Genomic DNA, 25,614 nt, shown 5'->3' with positions numbered 1-25,614 from the left:
ACAAAATTCTACTTAAACTCAACTCTATAGAGTAACCAAAGAATTAAGTGAGTTTGGTTTCAAGGCTGTTTCAACGAAAGTGTTTTTAACTATGGTTAGAGATTTCTTTTATCCAAGTGTTCATATGTGTGTGTGTAGGCATATGTTTCCTCTTAAAGATAATATCTTAAAATACCATAGATTAAGCAACCAATGGGGGGGTTGAGCTGATAAAGACCTATGTTGTGCAAGCCAATAGGAATAATACCAACACCTTTTCAATAACCAATCAGAGAATTTCTAGTTGACGTTCACTTTGTGTTATTTGCTGGTTACATGAGACTTGGGACTTGGTTATACGATAAACATAGTAAAAGGGGTTCTTTGTGATGCTGTTACTGGCCATTAGCCATCCTGCATTCTTAGTATCGTTTCTACAGTGACATCATTGTTTTGAGATGAATACATTCATATTTGGATCAGATTTCCAAATTTCCGTAAGTTATGATAGTTATTTGACGGCGGGTTAATAATAATAATGAAATGTATAAAACTGCAGATTACAGCAGGACAGGGTTTTGTCTTTTTTTCTAGCTTGTTTCACCACGCTCCATACCTAATTTATTTGTAGCGATTCTGAATTTCCCTTTTTTCATCTTCTGTGGTTTACGAGCTGTATTTGGTGATTAATAACTTGCCTCTCGATTTTTTTTAACGTTGTCATTCACATCAGAGTTCTTTAATGCAGTATCTGTGTTGTTGTCAACACTGGAGTCCTGCAAGATGAATGGCGCGGTGCAAGGAAGAAACCTGGGGTTCTAAAATAGAATTATCAAGCTTTATATGCCCAAGAACATTTGGGTCTTTAACAGGCATATGGAATGTTGCACTTTATTTCCTCTTATTGCTCTTTTCTATGACTTTGTGTGTTTTAAGGAATCACAAGTTGTTCTTTTCAGGCACCTTAAGCATTTTCTGTAGTATTAGATACAGGGCCTGACACTGGCAGAGAAGTCTATTTCATTCCAAAGAAACAAAAACTAATTTCAATCATTAGTTAAAGAACTGGCTTATCATTAACAAAACAGAACAGTGTTATATTCTCTTTTTTAAAGAAAAACTGCAGACGAGACAAATTCCAACGGTTATAAAAAATATCTATTTTCTTTCTTTTTTGAACTATTTTAATGGCCTTTGTGTTGTAAATAGAAATCGCAAACCTGTTCTACATGATTTAAAGTAGAAAGCAGCATATTAAGTCCAGCATTAAGTGCTTGTGAATAGTAAGAGTGGGTGAACAGGCTGTGGTGAGACACGTGTCCACTGGATATGAATGTTTTTTTTGCATGAACATCCAAAGTAAAAAAGAGAGCAGGACGTTTAACCAACTCTGCTGATGAATGTCAAAGAAGAGAAGTCCATCTAAACAACAATAACAAAAACAAGTTAACAAGTAACTTTTTGTAAAAAGAAACATGGCACCATGGCTGACCACCAGAGGGCGCCATGCCCAATGTAAAACTTTGCAAGCCAATTGCCATGTTGTCCCTGCATTAACTTGGTACAAAGCCATTTCAATGTATATATTGAATTCTCCATGGAAACAAGTGATTATTCCTGTGGCCTAAGAATCCAATTAAGAGAAGAAAACAACAGGGGGTGAGTTTTGGCATGATATCTCTACAGCCATGTAAATACCCACAGCACAAGTAACTACTCAGTGTTGTATCTAAATGATTTTCTATTTATAGTGATTTTTTAGCAAACAATTATTGGTTTCTTTTCTTGTTTTTGAAATTTTTTTTTTCCAATCCATTCTGCTTTCAAAAACAATTTAACTACATTGCATTGGACTAAAAAAAATCTAATTACTGCCTCAAATCCTATTTCTTTTGTTTCATTTTCTAATTGTCAGGCTTATCATTTGTCTTCCTGTTGTACAGCTCACTAAGCCCCATTTTTATAATAATTGAAAAAAATATATATTGTGTTCTTTCTTTTCTTTTCCCTCATATGAACTAATATACAAGCGAAGACACAGATCAAGCACCCACTGACAAAATTTGTCAAACTAATTGCATGATAACGTCCTCGGTCAATTTTGGGTTAATCATACTAATATTTAACTTTCGGAACGAGTGAGTTTTTTTTAAGGGCACATATGATTTTCCACCTTATTTGCTCTAAGAGACTAGCACATTAACCTACATGTCTATGTAAGCAGTGGAGACATCGACGTCTCTGCGCCCGATTACTTCTGGAACCTACAAAAATACAATTATCTCCAAAATCAAGTATATAGTATATTCTGTGTAGCTTATTATTTTGTATACCTGTTATCTAAAGGAATACCTCTTTACTACTTATATACTGTATGGTAACCAGGGTATCGTTCCATTTGCAAAATCAGATGTCAGGCAAACATATTCATAACCAGTTGGGTAGCATAAGGAGTCACGGTCAATGCAGCTCCTACCAGACCCCAAACCCTGAAGACGTGAGTTTCTGTCCCATCTGTGATATTACGGGAGGGAGCAGAAACATCACTTTCTCTAAAATTAATAAAAAAAACTCACATGTAGCTTGGGAAATCTCTTCTCTCTTACATACATGATAATTTTTAGACCACTACCAGCTTAATATAGAAACCACAGAAGCCCAATTGGCTCATTCACATCCATTAGCGCAACTAAATGTGTTTATTAAAACAATCTACAATTTGTTCTGAAGATATTTTAAGTTTTAAGTAATCTCCTCTGAGAAGCTCATATTTTTGGCAGAACCTAAAACATAGCTTTAGGAAGACATTCCCTGCTCTTACAAACGATGCTTTCAGCCAACAATGGCCAATAACTTAACAAAAGAGGATAATTCAATGGGATGGAATAATTCTGAAGTTCCTGAGAACATGGAAGTTATGGTGGCTGCTACCTTGGGATATGTCAGGAATAATACGGGTTTCCAATACTTTTAAATCATATTTTAATGAAGACTTCATTTAGTATATAGAACTATATGATATAGGATTTGGACAAGAGACATATATACAGTATACCACCATCAGAGCTGCTTAAAGAGAGGTTCAGATAAAGAATAGAGAAGATAATATTACATGAGATATTGTGCTTAAATATTTAATATAACTGAAATCAGATCTCGTGCACGGTGTCTGTAGAATTTTTTGTCTACAGAAATAAACCTCCATTGAGGATAATTTTAGGTTCACCCTTGATACATTCTCTCTACGATGTGAAGTGCTTCCATTGTATCAGTCTTTATGTTCTCATTAGGTTGCAATAGTCATATATAGTTTGAGCTAACAATAGAACCTGCTGTTTGGAGGAACAAACCATGACAGTGATTGAAGCTGTGGGTTTTGATGAGAAAGTGGATTGAATGGGATGACAGCATGTCATACGACGGTCTGCGTAGGATGATATTGCTTCAGCCAGTTCTCTAACTGGGATATTTTGGGTAACTTATATCAGATCCCATATTTTTTAAAGTTTGGTAAAGGCAGATTGGAATTGAGTTCATAAACTACCGGGAAGAACAAGATAAACTCTTACTCATTTTTTGCAAACATTTTAGTAAGATTAAAGGTCCATGGTGTGCCACAAAGGTTTAGCGGGCTCTACATTAGACAATGTATTTTTTTCCCTGCCATTATGAACGTTGAAACAATTTTGTACCAAGTATACTACATGTGGAAGTCGTGTAATGATGTCTGGAATCAAAAAATGTCTAAATACAGTTTTTGTGGATTTTTGGCTTCAATGTAAGCCACTGGACTAATGTACCAAATTGGGTTTATTGGGTTTATTTGACTGATGGAGTGGAATAAAAGAAAACTAAAGGGTTTACTAAATAAAGAAATAGTAAGAGGAGCAGAGAGAGAAATTTAAGGAAAAAAATATACAGCTCTGAATTTTCCTGTTTTTATCATATGTAAAAAAAACATCAAAGAAATTTGAGTTTCTGTGTATTTCTTTCTTCTGTATATTATGATTATTATTATTATTATTTTTATTAATCTTTAGATTTGTGGGGGCTAGCTGCCATTTAGTGGGGGGCTAGTTTCCATTTAGTGTTGCCAAAATGTTGCAATTTAGACACAAATATACTACTCACAGTATTGTGTTGCCATCATCAGGATCATTATCCTGAATATATCGGTATTACATACAAAATCCATCTCATGCTGTTAACCATTAGCTTTAAAATTAAAGCAATGCTTCAGAATATTTTTTTTAGAAAGTGTTATATATATTAACAGTATTGTTATGCACAGGTATGTACAAAACAAATGTCATTTAAAGAATTACAAGCGTGTGGCAAGTCATAACTCCCTTTTTCTATGCTGACCCAATACAAGTCATACTTCCCAACAGGCCCAGTTTTCATAGTACTGTCCTGATTTTTGGGCACTGCCCCTGTGTCTAGGGTACCTGCCCTACTGCCCAACTATTGTGGGCAATGGGGATAATGGGTCAGTTGGGGAGATCCTCTGACCTCCACAGTCCATCCCAGGGAGCTGTAAAATCAATGGAGGTTTGGTTGTTTGGTGGGACGAATGGGTCACCATGCAACTGACCTCAGCTACTTCAGCCCTGCCACCTTCCAGTGCCTGCCCCGACCCTTCCATGCCCCTTGCTATACCTCCAACACAGAGGTACATATCTGGACCCCTGAAATGTTGGGGGGTATAAAAAGGTATCACCTTCCACTAACACTGTGCTGGGATTAAATGTGTTCATAAAATTGCGGATAAATATTTATTTTTATGGGAAAGCTTTCAGTATTACTTTTGAGGCCAAGCAGACCCAAAAAAATAACAAGATATCAGATGAAATGCTAAGAAAGTATGCGGAAACTTCCATTGCACAAATGTAATTTATGATAGCCATGCCACCTGTCGATTGCTCCTTATTCAGAAGCGTTTGGTTTCCCTCTTGTGTTACATAGACCATCAGCCTAACGTTAACACTGTTTGTTTTCTTGGTTTAAGAGATATATTTAAAATTTCAATTTTTGGCTGAGCTACTTGAGAGATTAAAAGATCTTGAACCTATTCATCAGATCAAATGCAAATTATAGGCTGGACATAAATGACATATTTAAAGCTAATCACGTCTAAATGAACACAACTTCTACTTTAAAAGGGATTATAAATTAATAAATATGCATAAAAATTTTTCTGACTCTTTACTGTTTTAGTTTTGAAAATCCTCGATTTTCTAGAATTTTATTTTTTTTTTATTACATTTTTCAGGTTAATATTTTATATTATATTTTATGAAGCATTAGGTCCACATACCCAGTGGCATGTAGTAGAAAGAATCAATATTGTACAAAATCTAGCTTAATCAACATTTAGTTCTAAAATTCATGGCTATTTTGATATCAACTGTACAAATAAGACGCAAATAACGACATTATTCTTTTAAAACTAGTCTGGCTTTAAAATTGCAGACGATCACCCGCAGCCTCCTTTCCTACTGCCGTTATTAAGTTGGGAATTGTTAGAAAGTCCAAGGAAGCTCAGTTAATTTTTGGAAAGTATTTTTACAGAAAAGGTTCTCTGCAAAGAAATGGAGACATTTACTTTTTTTTTTTTATTATTTCATTTCAATTCCATCTCAGTTACAAAAACTAAATGAAAAGTGTACAGGGCAGATTTTTTTCCCCACTTTTTTCCCCTAAAAAATAAATCATAACCTGGAAGAAGTGACAAAAAACAAAATTTATAAGCGACCATTTTTATGAAAAACAAGTTAAAAAAAATAATTTTGTTGGTCAAATGAAAAAAGGACAAATTAAAGTGTTATAATATATATATATACCAACCAACTAGGAAACATAAATTAGAATTGGTATTACGGAAAATCGTTCACATGTAACTTTTATAACCGGTGGGAAGAAAGCAAAATTCGGCAAGATAAAAATTGTCTCTCCTGAAAATCTCGTAGATTGAAAAGAAATCACCGGAGAGCTGTCTGTCAGCAAAAAACACTTTCAGGTTTACTTGGGATAAATAAGGAAAAGGGTAATCACGATAACTGAATTGTTAAAGCTTTGTTCCAGCTGAAATTATAGTGACATTGTAAAGTAAAGGGCTCTCAAGCAATAACTCTCAAACTATGGTGTTCCATAGCAAATCACCTGTGAAAAGCATTGCGTTCCTGCGGAAAGGGCTCCGAAGCTTTCCAGTCTGACAAACCCCAGACAATATATCACGCGTACGTTCACTTTATAAAACAACCTCAGCATTCGACATGCATCACAAGTAAATTAATAAGCAAAGAGGGCAATAAGGGTGCTGTCATACTCATTCTTTATTCAGAGATCACTGATCAACGATGGTGGTGGTTTCATTGACCCAAGTCTTCGGTAAAATATGCAATATTTTGATACGATAAAAAAAGCAATGTATTTTATCTTGGGCCAAACTGGCCTAAGTCAGCATTTCGAGAGGGAGCCGGCTCTTTTTTTTTCACTCCATAACCCGTACTCACCAGCATTTCCTTCCAGACAGACTCTAGAGGATCTGATCTGATTGAGATCTATTTCAGAAGATGCCCAAATTGCCACATTGGCACATCTGGACCATGGACCGCCGAAAAGGAGCCCTCTTCTGACACGGGGTGGGGGTTTCTGCCCTTTGTCAGGACCGAACCCATTGCCAATAAATCAATCAATAAACAAATAAATAAATACAACATTTATATTACGTTACATTTACCTATTGTAGTGTATACTTAATGCATGACGTTTTAAAAATAAAGACTGATTTGGGTAAGTCATTTAATCCACTTTGTTTTACTGTAGCTTCAGAATTTAATAGAAAATATATATAATCCCAGTGCCTCTTGAGTTGATTTTTTTGAGTGAACCTCGTGATTCACACTTCATTTCTACTCAACAGTCACTGACAATCAGACCATTGATTCCCATAGATATTTTTGTGACATATGTATAGTGTATAGATTTTATGTAGATGTTAGAAATGAAATACTCTCTAATTTGGGAAAATACAGATCTATGGTAAATCTACTGAGCGCCCAAGGAAAACACCGAACATCCATAGAAAACTAGCAACACTTGGCTGGCCCTGAATACCTGCATCTCATTCTTTCGCTGAATATCTCCCATTTGACCAAAGTGAGATTTGACAGCTGCTCCAAGCGATTGTCAGATAACATTAGTATGAGAATATTGGTTCTTACCTGCTGTTTTTTTTATGATTCTGATAGATCCCATGAGTAATAGCCGGCATTGTTGTGAGGTCGGAGGAAAAAGGAAAATTAAAACTAAATGTATCTTCAACAATGTCTTTTCTCCGTGTTCCCTCGTGGCAGCGGATTCTTCCTTCCCCCAGACAATATCATTTAATATGTATTTTTGACTTGTCTGCTTTAACACTTGTTTAACACAAACCCAGATGCGTCCAGTAAAGACTAGCGTTTGAGTACCTGTCCTTCTCGACAGGTAAATATACCAAAGGTAATTTTAGTTTTCCATATATAGGGAAGCACAAAACCTGAAATGTTTTTCCTGCCTGTTATTTTAGTTTACAATCCTTTATATTCATGAAAAAAAGTGACACATCTTCTGATTCCAACCAATATAGCTTTATCTGGACCGTAGTCAAACTTTGCTATCTTTTGCATTACTTTCCTTCTCGACCATTTTAGTTCCTTGCTGTATAATGGCTAATTTATTATTTAAGAAAAACAAAAACATTTTGATACTGTATCACCCACTTTTTGAACGTTTTACCCTTTTTATCCAGAAAATAAGATAACAATAATAATAATAACAATAATAATAATTATTATTATTATTATTAATCTTTATTTCATAAAGCTTTAATTGACATAGTATACTGTCCTGGTTTGACCTGGGGTCTCAGAGTGAAACCTTGCTTCCCTGGGTCTCTGGGTTAGTTTTTTCTTTCTCCTGGCAGAAGGACAGGATTTGGCCTTGCCCATTCTCCATCCATGTTTCGTCTACTCTCCTCCTACTTTCCCTTGCTCCGTGCCAAGTTCCCTCCTCGTGTGTGGCTTTTCCTGCTCTTATTACAACTCAGTCTCCCAAAAGATGGAGTGCTCCAGGTAGCCTACCCTTAAAGGTTTCCAGTTATTTGAGTAATAAGGTTTTTTAATATGGCTCAAGTATCCTTCATCATCAAATGCTTTTAGGATAAATTTTTAGAGGTCCCCTTTAGAACTCAGTGAATAATTAATTCTATATTATACGATCATTTTATTTTGTCTCATAAATTAAGAGGTGAAAAATACAGGTCAGGAACGACTCTAGTCTCAAGATAATCCTACAAGTCCCATACCTTGTGCTCTCTCTAGGGTTGTGCAGAATGACCATTTTTTCCAAAATGGAGTGTCAGATGTGCCGGGTAAAGTGCCCAAGAATGCAACAATGGCATTTATAGGGTTAATATGAACCGTTAACCAAAATCCCCCTCCAGGGCCGGACTGGTAATTATAGGGCGGCCATGGCACTTTAAGGCCAGCAGCCGCCTGATCACGATGATATACGCAGCCGCACACTATGTTTTTAAGCACATGTAGCATGCGGCTGGGCATATCCCGCTGAGGCTGCTCGCTGCAGCCCCCCATCTGACACTATGTGGGAGATTGGTGGGAGTTTGTGGCTCTGTCGGCCAGTGCGTGTCTCTTAATGGCAAGTCCGGGCCTGCCCCCTCCCCCTATGCGTATGTTAGCAGACAAAACTATAAAAAATGAAATAATTAAAAAAAAAAAATAAAGATCAGAATTTTAAACATATTGCAGTAATATATTTCACCCTACATGCTCAGTAACTCATTCTGTTAGAAGCATTCACATTTAATCTCCCTCCTGTCTCCTGATACGAGCACCTATAATAAAACATACAAACAAAAAGTAAACAATCTGGACGAGGAGGTCTGGCTCAAGTATGATGTATTCAAAATATATATAAAAGAAACTGTTTAGCCATTAAAAATGGTTATCTCAGCATATAGAGAGATTTTATGCTCTGCTAATTAGGGTAAGCATTGTTTGTTTTCAGATGGCTATTCTGATTTAAGCCCCATGGGTGGCTATTATTAAAGAGGAACATGGCAAAGCATGAAAAACTGTTAGGGAAAGAAAGGAGAGAAAAATCATGGAAAGAAGGAAAGGGAAGGAAAGCAAATGGAAGGGAAAAACACTCACATATGCACACACACAGACACACTCATGCACACACACTCATGTACACACACACACACACATACACTTTGAAAAGTGTAACCTTAGCTCCAGATTCTAATTTTAAACCCTACTCATATAACCAAAATAGCCCAATTTGAACCATAATTGCTAGAACTGGTTTCACTCTTTGTGCGCCATATAGCTCTTCTCTCGGTAGGTTTGCAACTGCTTTATAGGATTGACAGCAGCCTGACGTGTTAGCATTTTATTTTATCCAGGATAACAAACAAAACATATTGTTTGAAAATATGAGACAGTTTGCTTGTGCCGGCTGATGGAAAAAAAAAAGCTTGTCCTTCCTGACCTTCACTGTCTACAATCCAGCATGTAAGACACGCAGTCCTAAGTATCTATCAAAACACATGCAACCTCTGGAGCTCAAAGACTATTTTTATATTAAGTGACATCGCAATTGTAAATACTCCAAAGCCCATTAACTATATCCCTGTCAGATGTTTACTGTAAATGTTGTGTTCCGAGGCATCAGTATGTTACAAATTCAATCATAAAATAAGCAGAAGTATGTTTACCACTAGTGGAATGTCTGCGTATATATATATATATATATATATATATATATATATATATATATATATATATATACAAAATATAAAATATATAAAATATATATTAATTACATATATTTAATACATGGATTCCCCATGGTTTGTTTTAAACTAAAAGAACATATTCATTTTGTGTATTTTGGTCCCACTTTTGTATTATGATTTAATATTCGCTATTAAAAAATCCTATTTTATGTATTATTTTTTTGTTTTAAAATAGAATATTGTTTTTAAAATTTAGCTTTTTGTTATTGAAGCAAAATGTGTTGGGTTTTTTTGGAGGGGTAATTTTTTTTCAGCTCATTCCTCACTCAAAAATAGGAATATTTGGAGTTGTTAAACCTAATGGTGTGTTTTTAACCTTAATAATTATAATAATATGTCTCATTTGCATATGTCAAAGATGGCCGCCAGGATTTTCTACCTTGTGTTGAAGGATATAGGTATTGTCACTATGCATATCTAGTTTTGGAGATACCTATGATGTAAAAATACTTTATGCATATTAGCACAGACTAATGAAGGATTAGTAATTTCCAGATTCTCATACTTTGTGTTCCCACAAGAATTTTGATGGTTATTTTTTCTGCATTTTGAGATGAGAGTTTTGGCTGCCACCTTTGGCTTGCTGTATTTCTGTGTGTCTTCGCCAAGATACCAGTCTTTAGTGACAGCCAAAGGGCAGCCAAAGGTTGTCAGCAGTTTTGTGTTATTCACCGCTGGGTTGAGCTAAAACAGCACAACGGGACATGTCTACTGAAAATCACAATCTCTGCAACGATTTTATAACATTCTATGAGTAATACAACCAAATCCTTTCCCCACATCTACCATTTGCATTTCTCAAAAAGTCCAGATCGTTGAGTACTGTCGTGCTGCCCCATGTTGCTGCCCCTCATGGACCAGTTGAGGAGATCTTATGAGCCCCCTGACCGCCCCAGATAGCTGTAAAATCAATGGAGGTTGTGCTGTTGCAACACAGACCTCCAGTGCAGCTCCCACATGGCCTCCATTGCGATGCTAGTGTCTCGAGATGGCTATTTGGTTAAGGTGACCATACCTTCTGTCCGTCCACATCCGGGGCTGGCCTCACCCTCCCTGCCTCTTGCCCCATCACTCAACACAGATGTCTCACTTTGGACACTTGAAATGTTGGGGGTATGTAATGAAGGTTTCTGTAGCGCAGATGGCCTCAAATCTTACAAGACCCCAAAAATCTGTTTTTCATACCTGAGAACTGTTTGTCCCCCTGTAATAAGTTATTCTTCATTCGTCTCCTAGTTCATAAACCGATAGCTAAAAACCCTTACTCATAAGCCATTAGCGAAACAGCTTTACGGGTTTCCTCTAAGTCCATGCTTCTCCAGAACAGAGTCCATTTGTTACTTTTTTTGTTTGTTTTGTTCACTGTACTTTTTATTTTTAGTTTAGTTATTTTTTTTAAATCATTGTAAAATGATGAGTTGTAAAATTCTCCACACTTTTAAAAACAGTATTATCAGAAAGTATATCAAGCTATTTTCCTCCCACTTTGGGTAAAAGCTTTTTGCTGTAATATGTTACAAAAGTTAAATATATATTTTTTTTTCCCAATTTAATACTTTTGTGGTCTGGCTAGTTTATATGTTCACATGAAAATAGATATGGCTGTATGGTATGTAATATCTATAGACGTATGAGATATTTTTAGTCAGGCCAGATATTTATAGAACAAGAAGAAACATCTCATAACCTTCCGAAACCTGAGCCTTTACTTCTCTCTCAATGAATATGTTGGGTTTTAAATGGTATTACTAACTTCTAAGAACACTACTAAATAAATATAATTTCCCTATGTTTAGACCCGATTCTCTTAAAAAAAGGCAATAACTTATATAACTTATAACATATTTCTTAGCTCATTAGCACTGTATAGTTGAAAAATTATTTCTAACTTTGCGTGGACGTCATATGGGGAAATATAATTCTCATTAAAACCAACCCACAGAAGAAACGATGATTGTCCATGTTTCTTTGTGTTCTGTTGAGGATTCCAAAACGTTAGCACTGAACGAGTTACAATTGACAATTTCTTTTTTCACTCTGTTCTCCTATTTCCCACTTGATAAATGTCACCAGTTTCATCTGTAGGATTGTACACAACTAAAACTGAGCTCTACACCAAACTGATTAATGATCCATTCTAGAGGTGATATTTTAAAATGTTTTATTTTTTTTTTCTCGAACTGCACTCTACAGAAGATAAATGTAAACATTAATAATTTGTTTTGCCGGCTCGTGTATGGCTCCTTCCTACAAAATTCCTGAAAAATAACTTAGAAACTTCTTGTGTGCCTTAGATTTCCAAATGAATATTACAGAATACAGCAGAGTATCATAGTGTCATCTAAACCAGAAAATTAATATTAATAATCATCGGTATCTATATATCCATATCTATCGATCTATAGATCATTCTACACACATACATGGGTTACCTCTACTTGACATATGGAACATTTTATATGATATCCTATATATTGATAAAATGGATCTTACTTTTAATATACCCATGCTCTCATAAGCTGGATATGTTAATATGACCTAGGTTTCGGGGAGATTAGCTTAGAATGTTGAGGTCTACCAGGTAAGCATGGAGATCAGGGCCAACAAACATGTACATCTCTCTTTCTGTTCTGCACATTCTTTAAGTAGAACATCATATCCTGGCTCCTGAGGGTATAGACGCAAGAAGAAGAAGAGGAGTACGTGCCAACAAAAGGTCATTGCTCAGTTTTTCGAGGGATACTCGTCTTTGTAGACATGGGGAGAGAGAACATAGACCATAAAGTGAAGCTATTATCTTCTCATAATGGTGATAATGACTTGCCAAAGTTTTTTTGGGGTAAAATTACTCTTTCATCTTCCCCTTCTTAAACATAGCACAAAGCCTTAATTAAATAGGAACTGCATATGTGTTTGATGAATTAGGAAAATTACATAGATAATGCAAAAAATATATCTTGCTAAAAAAAGTCCAAGAAAAAAAAAACACAACACAATGGAAGATGGCACTAATTATTGGTGATCATAGAATGCTAGTTATTTGAATGAGAACAAGACTTGACGTAGACAGAACATGGAATGTGATCAATAATTTAAGCCTCTACACCTGTTTTGTAGGACCCATTGGCTGATCCATTCATTGATGTATACTCATGTAGGACTATCTTTAATTCATAAAATAGCTGTAGAAGCCCCCAGAAGCCTATTGTGGTCAACTCAAAACAAGAGGATTGTAGCATGATATTTATAATTTGTATCTATGACTTTTACCAATCAGAATTAAGAAGATGAAGAAGAAAAAAATGCATTTGAAAGCCGAATGGTTAACGTCACGTAGAATATAGCAGATGGTTCCGATGTTTTTTGTTTGAGCATGTCCTGGGATGGTATTTGTCCCTGCATCAATATTCAGGGGAAGAAACATTTCCTTAACGTTTTTAACTATCTTGCAAAGTAGAACATAATGAAATACCGCTTTGAATACACGCGCTCGACGTTTTCTCGATGTGGTTACAGAAAGATGGGTTCCTTTCTCCTACCATAATGATATGAGCGTCTAACAGCATTTCCAGTATAAGCAATCAATCTCCCAGAGTATACTAGTGTCTCCCAAACCAGTTCACTTAGATGATAAAACCAAGGATGTAATGGTGTATCTAATCTAGTTAGGTGCTTCATTAAACCACCGACTGTCTCCCAGAAAGATGCTATTCTTGGACAGCTCCACTAGATAAGTATAAATATGTCGTTTTGCCAAGATTTTCTCCAGCAAAAGGAGAGCTATATTATTCCTTTTCTAGATAACTTATGGAGTGTCGTATATCATCAAAAAAAAGGACATGCTTTGTATTCTCTTGGATTTTAAAGTTTATTGGATTTTTTGCCCCTTTTGCATTAACTCCCCGGGTACTGCATTTAATACGTACACGAACCAATCAAAGAGATTATATTTCTTTCATTCATTTCTTGACATTTTATAAGTGTACCCAAATTTATATTTCTGCTATATGTTCTTGCACGTTGTTTAATATAATGATATTACAATAGTTTTAGTTAACATATATTTTGTTTTATCTGATACCCAGTAGATTCTGTGGTTCTAGGTTCTTTCTCAAATACAATTTTAATAATTGCAATGATAGCTGTCATTCAGCAGCTTTATTCAAAAATTTCTGTCACACTATTTGTGGATAGTGTGTAGGATTCCCATGGCTCTCCATGGATCTCCATGGCCATATTTACCATATTGGCCATATTTACTTAGATATCCCAAGCCTCCTGATGCCCCTTAAAGTTAAAAAAGTGGATGAAGCAAGCAAAACCCTACCCAAAAACAGTTATATACCCTATATCCAAGATTAGTGCAATCCAACTTGGACGATGGAATCCTGGTAGACAATACTTCCAGAAATCAGGGGTGTTTTAAGGACTTAGAGGTAGAAGTCCTGCGTTTATAGGGGTATTTAAGGACGTCAGGATGTTATGCTGAGGCGGTGGTAGCTTAGCACAGAAGTGGCTATTGGGCAGAAAAAGTTTTGAATTGGTTGGGACCCCCATCCTAGGAAAAGCAGAAGACATAATAATCTTCATATCCAAAGCCCCAGGTCAGCCCAGGTAATGTGTATGGATAAAACTGTGTGAAAAGGAGAAGAGAACTCAGTGTTCCCGCAGCACTCTTGTGTTTCCTCCATTGGCACGGTATGTCCTGCGGGGGAAAAAATTTATGTGAAAGGGAACTGGAACTGTCTCTCTATGGCTCTTTGCGGTACAAAACTTTGTGACGCAAATGTTCTCATTAACTCGGACACTAAAATTATTCTTTTTTTTTTAAATTTAGTCCTTTTTTGGAACGCGACAACACAATTCTACTATCAGAGACTTCTGTAACAGGCCAAGTGCATTTATATCAGTTTGTATTGTATCTTTCACTTAAAAATGCACCAAAATATAAACCATCTTATTTTACAGTTATGGGATAGCGTGGTTGCTACTTGAGGACTGCTGTAGCTATTTTAACAAAAAAGGCATATATCTAACTTTCTCTTTGTGATTTAGGAGAGTCCTGTACAGTTAACAGCATTCAAGTATATGATGATCCCCCCCATACATTTTTTACGGCAATTCATCAAGAATACCTAATCAAGTAAAATGTGGCAATAATGCCGTTGGAATCGTTGTTTTACTGGATACCAATGGTCTCATTTCTTGTATGAAATGTCTGCATCTTACCCTCGGCAGGGGCTTTCAAAGAGGCACATGGGACTCTTGAGTGGTGAAACGCTGCAGACCAGCTCTTTTAAATTGAATTCTTCTTAATGAAAATACACCTACTGTTAAATGAAGGAGATCAAAGGAATATCTTTCACCATTACAGCATGAGCAACCCAGCTGCCAGTCTCCCCTTCCTGATCTGAAATAATGTTTGGCTGGCTCTGAGTAATTTAACATATAAGACTAATGTTTTTAGGCATTGCTGATTGTGACAAAAAGGCTCACATGGGGATCTAAGTCAGACAAAGATTGATTTTAGATGACACAGAAAAAGCTTCATGTTTTTAAAACTAAACCACCCATAATTATAATGAGCTGTATCGAGCAAATCCCATAAAAACATAAAAATAGTCTTCATCCAAAATTCTGAATGTACTGGATATTCTTAAAGGCAATGTATTATGCGAATAAGTTTCTGTTTTGTACCTTTAAAGACCTTTCACATACCCTGCGACATTTCGCCATCTTTGTTGGTGGCATGTGATGGAGGTCATGCGGCGAACCAACAAACCTTCTTCTGTAAATGTTTTGCTTTCTGTAGTCATTTTATTATAAATACAATTGTTACCAGTGGTTGGCTGGCACCTTCTGGCCCAGAAGGCAAGTCAAGATGTGTTCCCTGGCCTCCCCTGTAACTAAAACACACACACACGCTCTGTCACACACACTAACACACACTCACTCTAACACACACTTACATTGCGTAGAGCCGGTCTTCATACTGCGTGAGCTTCATCACTACTATCAGTGACTCCCACCTATGGACTGGATATGTTACAAGAAATTGGACCGGCCCAGGGGGTAATTGCTGCTCTGCCCCCCAGGCCATCCCACTCCTGATTGATAGCCTCACTTTTGTAGTAGGTGGGATGGACACTGTCCTTTTTCATATAGTTCAAGGAGCTGTTAACCTGCACATAATTTTTTTATTTTTTTTATTTCTGTTACTTCATCTTTTTTATTATAATATGCCATAGAACTCAGAAATAAATCTTGACGCACATTTATCAGAATGAATAGAATCATGATTCATATTAGAAGTTTTTGAGATTAAAAAAGCCTATGATAAATTTATCACAGGTAATAGAATGCAGCTTTTTATATCTCACCAAAACCAATCAGACAGACTTTGGCTCATCCTTAAAAAATCAATATTATAGCCTAAAACACGAGAAAAACAAAGTCGAGCCAAGCCAGATAGCACCGTTTCAAAAAAATGACATTTGTACTTAGAGAATATTAATAAATGGCATAAAAAAGGATTTTGGCAAAATAAAAGCTCATCTCTATGTTCATATGGTAAGTCTGAAAAAACTAATTTCCAAGCAGACAAAGCCAGATATGTGCAGACGGATTTGAAAGTGGGAATACAACTTAATTTTCATTTTGTAATTTTTTTGGATGAGCCTTAAATACTTTAAAAAAATCAATAAAATCTGGGCATCTGTAGATATAAAAAAAGAAAGGCATGAACTGAAAATGTTCATTTAAAGGTGCAAACCATACAAATGATCCGACTGGCAGACATTTCCACCTTTTGTAAATCATTTGATTTATTCTCTTGACAAATATATTTTACTCATTCTTAATTAAATGAATTAAGTCTTAACAGAGACGGCCAAAATATTACAGGTTCCAATTTCTGTTACCCAAGTTACTACAAATACTTTTCGACATTTAACTAAATGGATAATAATACGGCTTGTATTTCCTTGGACGTCCTCTTGCAATATTTTTAATATTGAATCGTGAAATCTCTCACTTTAAGCGTGTAAAGCCTAGAAAAGAAAGCTATAAAGAGGTTTTGACTTTGAATGGCGGTCGTATTCTTGTGATTTATAGGCTATTTTTTTATGTATAGAGAGCAAGATCCACTATGGGGGTGATTTGTAAAGGGCATGATCGGCACAATGTCTAAAATCCCCTAAAATGTCTAAAATTAACTGAATTAGAAGCTTCTATATGTACTTCCGACATGGAGGTTAATTTTGATATTTGGCACAAACCCTCCCAAATATTTATACATATAAAACACCACTTTATAGTAATATCAAATTATACTGAAGTGTGTTTTGTTGCTAAATTATATATTATGCAGATTTAACCCCTTTTTCCTGCCTGTGTCCTTATAAATCTTCAAATATAAAATATCCTTAACTTTCTCTTTTTAGTGACTATAAACATAAAAAAAGTGAAATTATTTATTTTTTCCCCTTATTTCAATACCTGGCCTGAAGTGTGAAGGAGAACAAGCAAGAAAATAAAATTCACTTATGTACGTATCGTCAGCACGCTGACCTTGAACTAGCATACACCCGGAGAAAAAAATAAAAAAAAATGCCGTGGCCGCAGCCAACAATGTTTCGAACGGGAAAGATTTATCTGCGCTATATGCAGTTGACTGACAACATTAATAAGTGAGTTATATAGGACGTGTTTAACACCGAGGAAGTGAATAATCTTCATTTCAAAACACTGAGCAGTTTTATTATATAGTGGGGGGGGGGGAGCCAAGAAATGCAAGACAATGGGTTTCTCATGCCTTTGGCACTTAAGAGGTTAAATGCAGTTTGAGATTCCAGTTCTTGCCTCTGCTTTTAAAAAAATATGTTGACCTTTAAGGTAATTCTACCGTTTTTTGTTTTTTTTTGCAAATAATTTACCATTCAATTGAAATTTTAACGCAAATAAACAGGCGCATTCTTATAACGAGGTTTTATAGATCAAGATGGCATCTTGTACGCCTCGCAATTTGCGGAGTTTTATACATACTTAAATCCAAAGACATTTCAAAGGCATGGTTTCCATTGCTACGTTTGTATCTGTTGTTGTAGATAAAAATCTGTCTGTTTTCCCTCTCCCGGTTCATATCTGGTTTTAGTTTCAGCTATCTTCGTCCTTCGTACATCCCGATTTATGCACGGAGCAATCACGAGCGCTACCTCTGCTCGTTGGCTGATACTACTTAGATTCAACATGCCACGGGGATTTGAAAGATAAAATTGCCGTAATAACAGGATGTCCACTCTGTTTAGATGTGCAGGGTATATATTTTCTTTGCAGGAAACAATAAACATAGCAATACATACTGTTACTAACGGCGGCAATAGATCCGTAATTGCATGGATATTAGGGCTAAACTATTGGATTTTATCATAAATATTATGCTGTATAATTACGTGCAATGACATAGTGCTATACATGAAGGACACATAAAATATTGCATTGCGAATTCATTGTCCTTAAAAAAGATAGACCCCCCACAAAAATGAAATGTCACATGTAGGCGCAATCAGCCTAACGTTATAGTATAGCATAATAATAATAATAATAATATTAATAATAATAATAATCATATAGGAAGTGTCAATGTATTTATTTTCTGATAATTTATCATATTATTCACCTGTTTTTATACAAAGAATGACTAAATGACCAATGAGGGCAGGAACGGACTAGGCGGCGACGTATTATGGCCTAGGCCAGCAGGGGCCCTATCGCCCTATAGAGCCACTATTGAATGGGCGAGTTAAAAAGGAGATCACTGATCGTCTTAAGTCGGCACTTTCCTCTATATTTACTTTCACCCAATGGCGGATGTTCTTAGAAGGCGTAACGCCTGCATTTGAGCTGATATCCCGGCGCTCAGCGGTAAGGACGATGGCGAAGATAAATATGGGACTGTGGCTAGGGATTAAAATGACGCGTGTGCGGCCTTGCACAACGCTGAAACTTTTTGGAGCCTGTGGCGGCATGTATCTAGCAGAAGGCCCCATTACTATAAATGACAGGATTGGCCGGACGAGCAGCTGTAAGGGTACATGGGAGGCACCATTGGGCCTGAAATAGGGGGTGTGGTGAGGGGGTGTGGCTAGTGCAGTCCTCAAGGTGCACTAACACGCAGGATTTAGTAGTAACAACATTCTATTCCATACTTGCCAACTATTGCTCGAGGTGCCCCCGGACATAAAGGGGTGGGGTCTAAAGTAGGCAGAGTTATGTAGAACTGCATGAATCCACCTACTTTAGGATCCACCCCCTTCTGGCCCTGCTCATTTAGCAGAGGTTAGTGTCTCTTTAACATATACAGCGTCAACACAATGCTGCCTGCGCACAGTGTAATGCATTGTGCTGACCCGCCATACATAAAATGCAACAATTTATCAAAGAAGATTTTATTTTCACAATTTGAATTATAAACATATGTTCTATAATTATATTGTAAATTTAAAGCCCAGCATGCCTTTCTAGACATAAATAATAACTATACTCCATTGTTGGTTGTATCAGTATATTTATTTATTTATTTATAAAAAATTTTACCTGATTACGCAATATTTTAAGAATATTTTTTTTTGCCAAAACTTTTTTTACAGTGTGTTGCTTTGTGATTACATCTTATTTCTGGTGACACGTACGGAAGGTATGAGTTCTGTTTTAGAATTTAAAGGAGGTGCCAGAGATGATAAAAAGAGGTCCTACGATTGATGCGGCTGATCCGGCGTGCCGGGTCAATAATAAATTCAAATAAAAGGTCAGGAACGGGGAGAAATAGCGTGCCAAACTGCGGATCCACGTTCCCTCACAGTTCACGAGCTATCTGAACATAATTCACCAAGTAGGGAAACAGAAATATGTTTGGATGAAAGACAGATAAATAGGTCATCTATCATAGCAGGGTGAAAAAAGGAAGAGGTCAACTTGAAGAGCCACTCAAAATATCAATAAAACATTCTCCGGGAACGACAAGCAAATAAACATTTTGTTTTTTTCCAAAAGGAGCGATACTGATGTAATTTTGATGGCTGCGCCCGACAATCTGCAATGAATAGGGGACTATCCAGGAATCTATTCTATTATGTAATATTGTCACCGATCTATGTTCTCAATAAGAGAATGTTCAGAAAGCGTTCAGAAAATACTAAGCTGTTTAACCCTTTTGTCCTAGAGACCTAAAAATAATGGATTTTCCATAAGGCAACTAAAGTAGACTAATTAAATAATTTAGGCTTTTTTCCCATTATCCAAGCCTTTCTGCCATCTTGCCAATGCGTCATCCATTTTCCAAATGTGATTTTTGTTTTCATTATCCGGGGAAGAAAAGCGACCCCATTATTTTAACCCCAGCAGTCGCTATATGACCCTCTAGGATATACAAGCTCTTGAAGCTACGTGTATCCAGCCTGTGGCTACATACATGTACATTTACACCGGATCTGCCCCACAAGCATCCGCAAAAGGGACCCAAGTCATCTATCATCTGCCTACCAGGTATTAGCCCCATTTGGCCAGTCTGGTCCTGCCATTTAGTATAGTGCCCCTATTCATATGAAACTTTGTGCCCTGGAACTAAGCAACAATATAAAAATTAAACAAAAAAATAAATAAAAGATGAAAATAATGAAAATAAAGCCCAAATTACACAGCGCACATGAGATCAGTATCTGTATTCATTTCTTTATACTGGTATCACATGGCACCGATTAAAATGATAAAGAAAAATTAGGAAAAAAAGTTCTGCTTGTTTTTTTCATCACGTTTTTCCATCAAACATGCGCAACACGTTTGAAGAACAAAGGGGTTCCAGAAGCTAAAGTTTACAACGCAGAGCTCTTAGATCAGATTGTTTCTTGTAATTAAACATTCTCAATATATCTAATCAGCTTTTGCAATCTACTCAAACCCGCTGTTGATCTCAATTTGTAACTCCCAGCCGTTTCAAATGTGTTGGCGAGATAAGCCCAGGGAACGTACCCTGCGTGGTTCATTTACGTAGACCAGTGGAAGGATGGACTATCGGGGCAAAGGATTTAAGAGGTTGGATGGGATCACAGGGCTAGACCATAAAAAAAAACTTTTAAAACCAAAGACTAATGCGTGTTTATGGAGAGAATCAACCTTGAGGGATCTGTAAGGGTTGGAAAAAGTAATCCACAGAAGATGATCATTGTGACATCACTGGTACCCAAAACATGGCCGGTCCAAAACAGATTTTTTACCCCCTGTATACGAAAATAAGCAGTGATTTCTTATGGGTAAGCTATGAAATACCTATTTTATGTTCACACAGATGAAAACAATAAAAATAAATATTTATTGTCCCTGTAAGGCACATTTTATCCAAAAAAATCTAAACAGACAGAGAATAATATTGTCTGTTTAATAGATCTAGATGAAACATTTTGAACATTAAGAATTGGTGTTTGGGGGATTTCTGATTTTTACACTCTTATGCTTGAAACTTTATATTTTTAATTGGCTACTGCCTTTTAGGACTATACAAATATCTGATACACCGGTACCAACTTTTTCACATGTCCCATTCATTCTTTACTGAAACAAGATGTTTTGTGTGTTTTGTGCCCGCTTGGTGACAAGGTTAGGCATCACATGCTAGAAGTGGGCAAGCCGGCCAAAGCTAGGGCCAAGCGGAATGTGGTTCCCAGCCAGGTACTGGCCTGGCTCATGGACATGTTATAAGAGCTACGTCCACATCTGCAGACGAAGGACCATGCAAACATCTAACGTCAAAGAATGTTCTTTCAGCTGGTTCGATTTCCAGTTTTCCTTCTTCTTCTGAACTCATGAAAGGTTGAGTAAGGCACGTGGCTCTCTTGGCTATTTGACCAGAGTGTCAGGATAAATCTCCGCTTCCCTGGGTCACTTTCTCTTGGATTGGCTTTTGGTGCTCCCAGACCATTTGAGGCTGGCTAGGGTTAGAATAATCCCATGGAAAGATAACCCTACCTTCACACATTATTAGCCATCCCCTCATGAAGCCGCTACCCCAGAAGAGGGAGAGCTCTGGTAGCCTTCACCGAGAAGTTCCCAGGTATCTACATAACTTGTGCAGCAACTAAGTAACTTTAGGATATCAATCTGGATAACAATGAAGAAGAACATGACTATCCTAGGTGAGTCCGGACAACTGACAACTATGATAATTAAATGTGCCACAGAAAAATCAATCTTAATTAACTAAAAGTGCCTTAATAGTTTCTGAGTGCTTACTTTACTTATCCATTCTATACTCTGGCATAAGTAGTTAAAGGTATATTTCGTAACGATTGCTTCCCCTCCCAACACAGGAAACGAAAGAATAAATTCTAGGAAAAAAAATAGTCTGCTCCCGGAACATTTTTATTAATCTCCTTAAAGAACCAGTAAATCAATGTCATGGAAACACATCCGATTTGCATGCAAGGGCCAATGCGTTCACAATTCTTTCCTCTTCACCAAAGCAGCAGTATTTCCTTTCCAAATGTTTGTGGCAGTGGGACATATAGAAGGTATTATTTGTGGTGATGGGACATCGGCCATAATTTACTAAAGCTTGAATTTATTTACACAGTCACAGTATGTTCCACGTCTCAGCGTTGGAAATGTCACAAAAATAAGGAGAAGCAAGTGCTTTAGTTGGACCTGGAAATGTTTGTGTGGATCATAGTCGTTATTTGGTTGGTTATTCACTTACATGGAAAACACATAGTAACACTTGTGTTAGAGTGTGTTGGGGCGCGGGACTGGCGATCATGAGGCACTCTAAGTCCAGCAGCCACCTGATGACGTAGGTGAGGCCAGCACACTACATTTAGGAGGGCCAGATCGGGTGGATATTCAACAACGATGGCCAACAGATGACCAATCCGTGGCTGATTATTAATGTTCCTTTATATCTTTTTTTTGCCCATAATAAGAGTTGTAGCACTAGGACCTCAGAGGTTAAAGCACTAGATAGCAATACGTACTTAGAAACAACTCAGTCGTTTTTTTCCCCTTGTATATACAGACACCAAATAAAATTATTTTATGCTTTGGCATAAAAATGCTTTGATTGGAATAATAGATTTTTACAATTACCTAAAGAATTTTATTTTGGTTTTCAGGCTGCGATATGTAAAAGAACGGCGTAACCACACAACAAGAACCTGTTTGTAGCTCAAACAAAACGTTTTTTAAAAAATAAATAAATGAAATGGTCGTAATGGTTTCCTGCGATGCATCGCTGACGATCAATATGCTTACTGGGAGGTAGAATAGGACCCAGCAGGTACGAGACAAATGGATGCCTAAATGTCAGATCATGGGGATGTGAAATGACACCAGGTACAACAACAACAAAAAAAGATCAAAATTGTCATGCAAATGTGGAAGTTGGCAGGAGGATTGCCTCTCTGAAGTGACAGGACCGTTTCATTTGGAGAGCTGTAATTGGCACAGATGCAAGGCAATTTTGGACGGCTTTTATTGGCACTTCACATTATAGTTGCTCATATTTTTTATTCCACCAAACTATATCGCTGGAAGGTATTTGAAAAGGAGATTTTTGTCTTGTGATCTTTTTTTGTGTGTCATCGGAGATTAGATATATAAAAACCACTAGGTAGAGAACGCGCCGTGCTCCGTCTTATTAACATTCTGCCTAATTCTCTTCACTTTGCACAGAACAACAATTTGATGTTTAAAAAACACAAAGTGCAGCACACCTGTGGCTTCCTTTTATCGCAAAGCTTAGAAAAATAACGCATTTATCGGCACATCAGAAACTGATGTCCATTAAGCGGCGTAAAACCAAATTACAGTTTTTTTGGGGGGGGATCTTTGACAATATCTTTCCGTGCGTTCGGAATTTTAAAATTTTTACAAAAATTGCCTTAAGAAATTCTGTGACATAAATTGTAAAATCCAGATGAAAATAATAATTATAGGATTCTGCATATCTATCCATCCATCCAATATGTTAAATATAATAGGATATAGATGATGTGAAAGCGATACCCGGTGGCAGTGCCCAATGGCGCCTCCTAAGCATCGTCATTGCTGTTCCCGCCAATTTGTCCCCCTTTCTCATTGGTCCAGGGGGCCTTACCTAGCAGGTAGACATTTTGTGTTTTCCGCACAGTCCTTCACCCTACAAAATACATATAAATATAAAATATATTTTCTCTGACATGGCCAACACGAAAAAATCTACATATTTGTTTCGTGATCACGCTTCAGGTACAGTTCTCTTTTCTGTTATAATGCTGCTAATATCACCCGAATATTCCCCATGAAATATCATCTGATGAGTACTTTCGTAGGAAAGTTTTTTACGGCTGCTGCTGCTTTTTTTCTTCCATGTGTTGCTGTATTTCTTTCCGTTGTTTCTGTTCGGAAAGCCAATTACTGTGACTAACAGAACATTGTAAATTTTTTTGCAAATGTGTATGGTTGTCTCTGTGGGACGCGTAGGATCTTTTCTTGCGTGTTTTTATACAGCTCCAAAAAATGAATGTCTTCTGTTTAGCATATGGCGGCTTTTTTGTTGTTTTGTTGAGTACAACATATCAGAGCTGATAAATTAAAATGTAGACATCAAACACACAAATTGAGCCAAATGAGTTTGTGGCAAGTTCTCTGAAGTAGATCAAGAGCTTCTCTCAGAGAAACATATACTAGCTTTATCCAGCTAGGAGGCCATTTTGTAAGGTTTCACCACAAGCCATGGGTAACTTGAGTTAGGCCCTTGGCCAGTGGCATTTTACCTTCAGCGCTTCCCTAGATATTACCCAGGGCAGCTCCAACAATCACCTTACACCTATAAGCCACCGTCCTTACTGCCGGGCATCAGGAAATTACATTATATCCCAGCATTCTACTTCTTAAGGATGATCAGTGCCTATGGAACCTGTGCTGACTCAGCACAGTCCTCCATAGTATCAGTGGGCTGGTTGGGGAGATCAATGATCTTGCTTTCAGTTGGCCCATTAAGTAGTGCTGATACAGGGAGCCTGACTGCCGAATCACCCCAATGGAGGACCTGCTTCTTGGGCCTTGCCACCTTACTACTAGTCTGCAGCGAACAGCAGGTTCGGAAGAGATTGGAAGGCACCAACAAATTTATAGTAGAGGTAGACAGGGCCAGCTGTTGTGCAGCATGAGCTTTCCTGATGCCATGTTGGTCAATAAGAGAAGGAACGTCTTCTTGGGATACTGTTTTGTGTGACTGGCTTGCCCAATAATAATCCAAAAGCTTTCCTGATTATTAAATTACCTGTCCAGCCCCTAGGCCCAGTGCGTTCTTGGGTATTTATAGAGATACAACATAACTCATGGTAATGTCCCTTTAACTGCATAGCCTGCATTGCCTTATTAAGTTGTATCTCTTAACGTAATAAACATTATCATTAGACGTACCAAAGGGAATACAGGGAAAAATGTTTGCTGTTTCCCTTTTTTCCTGTTAAATTTTTATAGCTTTTTAGATCTGAGCAAATCCCAAGTGCCATACATCACAACACGACAGCCGTTATTACTAAAGGAATCTTCTTTTATATCTGTCATTGACACTTTTAATTCATTAGCTACAAAATCCACAAGTAAATGTTTTCAGGACATAAAGAATCTAAGGTAATCCAGCAAGAAGCAATAAAACATGAAAAATTATGCTTTGCTAAATGCGGGATATTGCTTTTCGTTACTGACTTTTCTAGCCCTCACTATCGTTCACCATAAAT

General features: G+C 36.9%; 1 protein-coding gene across 1 annotated transcript in view; it reads left to right on the top strand.

The window, feature by feature from the left end:
* Nucleotides 1-25,614, top strand: part of CAMTA1 (calmodulin binding transcription activator 1) — a 527,355-nt gene that overhangs the window by 77,820 nt on the left and 423,921 nt on the right. The window lies entirely within an intron of this gene.

The sequence above is a fragment of the Sceloporus occidentalis genome, unplaced genomic scaffold (genome assembly GCF_023333645.1).
Source record: "Sceloporus occidentalis isolate IW3139 unplaced genomic scaffold, rSceOcc1.0.p SCAF_193, whole genome shotgun sequence".
Lineage (NCBI taxonomy): Eukaryota > Metazoa > Chordata > Lepidosauria > Squamata > Phrynosomatidae > Sceloporus > Sceloporus occidentalis.
This window is presented reverse-complemented; position numbering and strand designations above follow the sequence as displayed.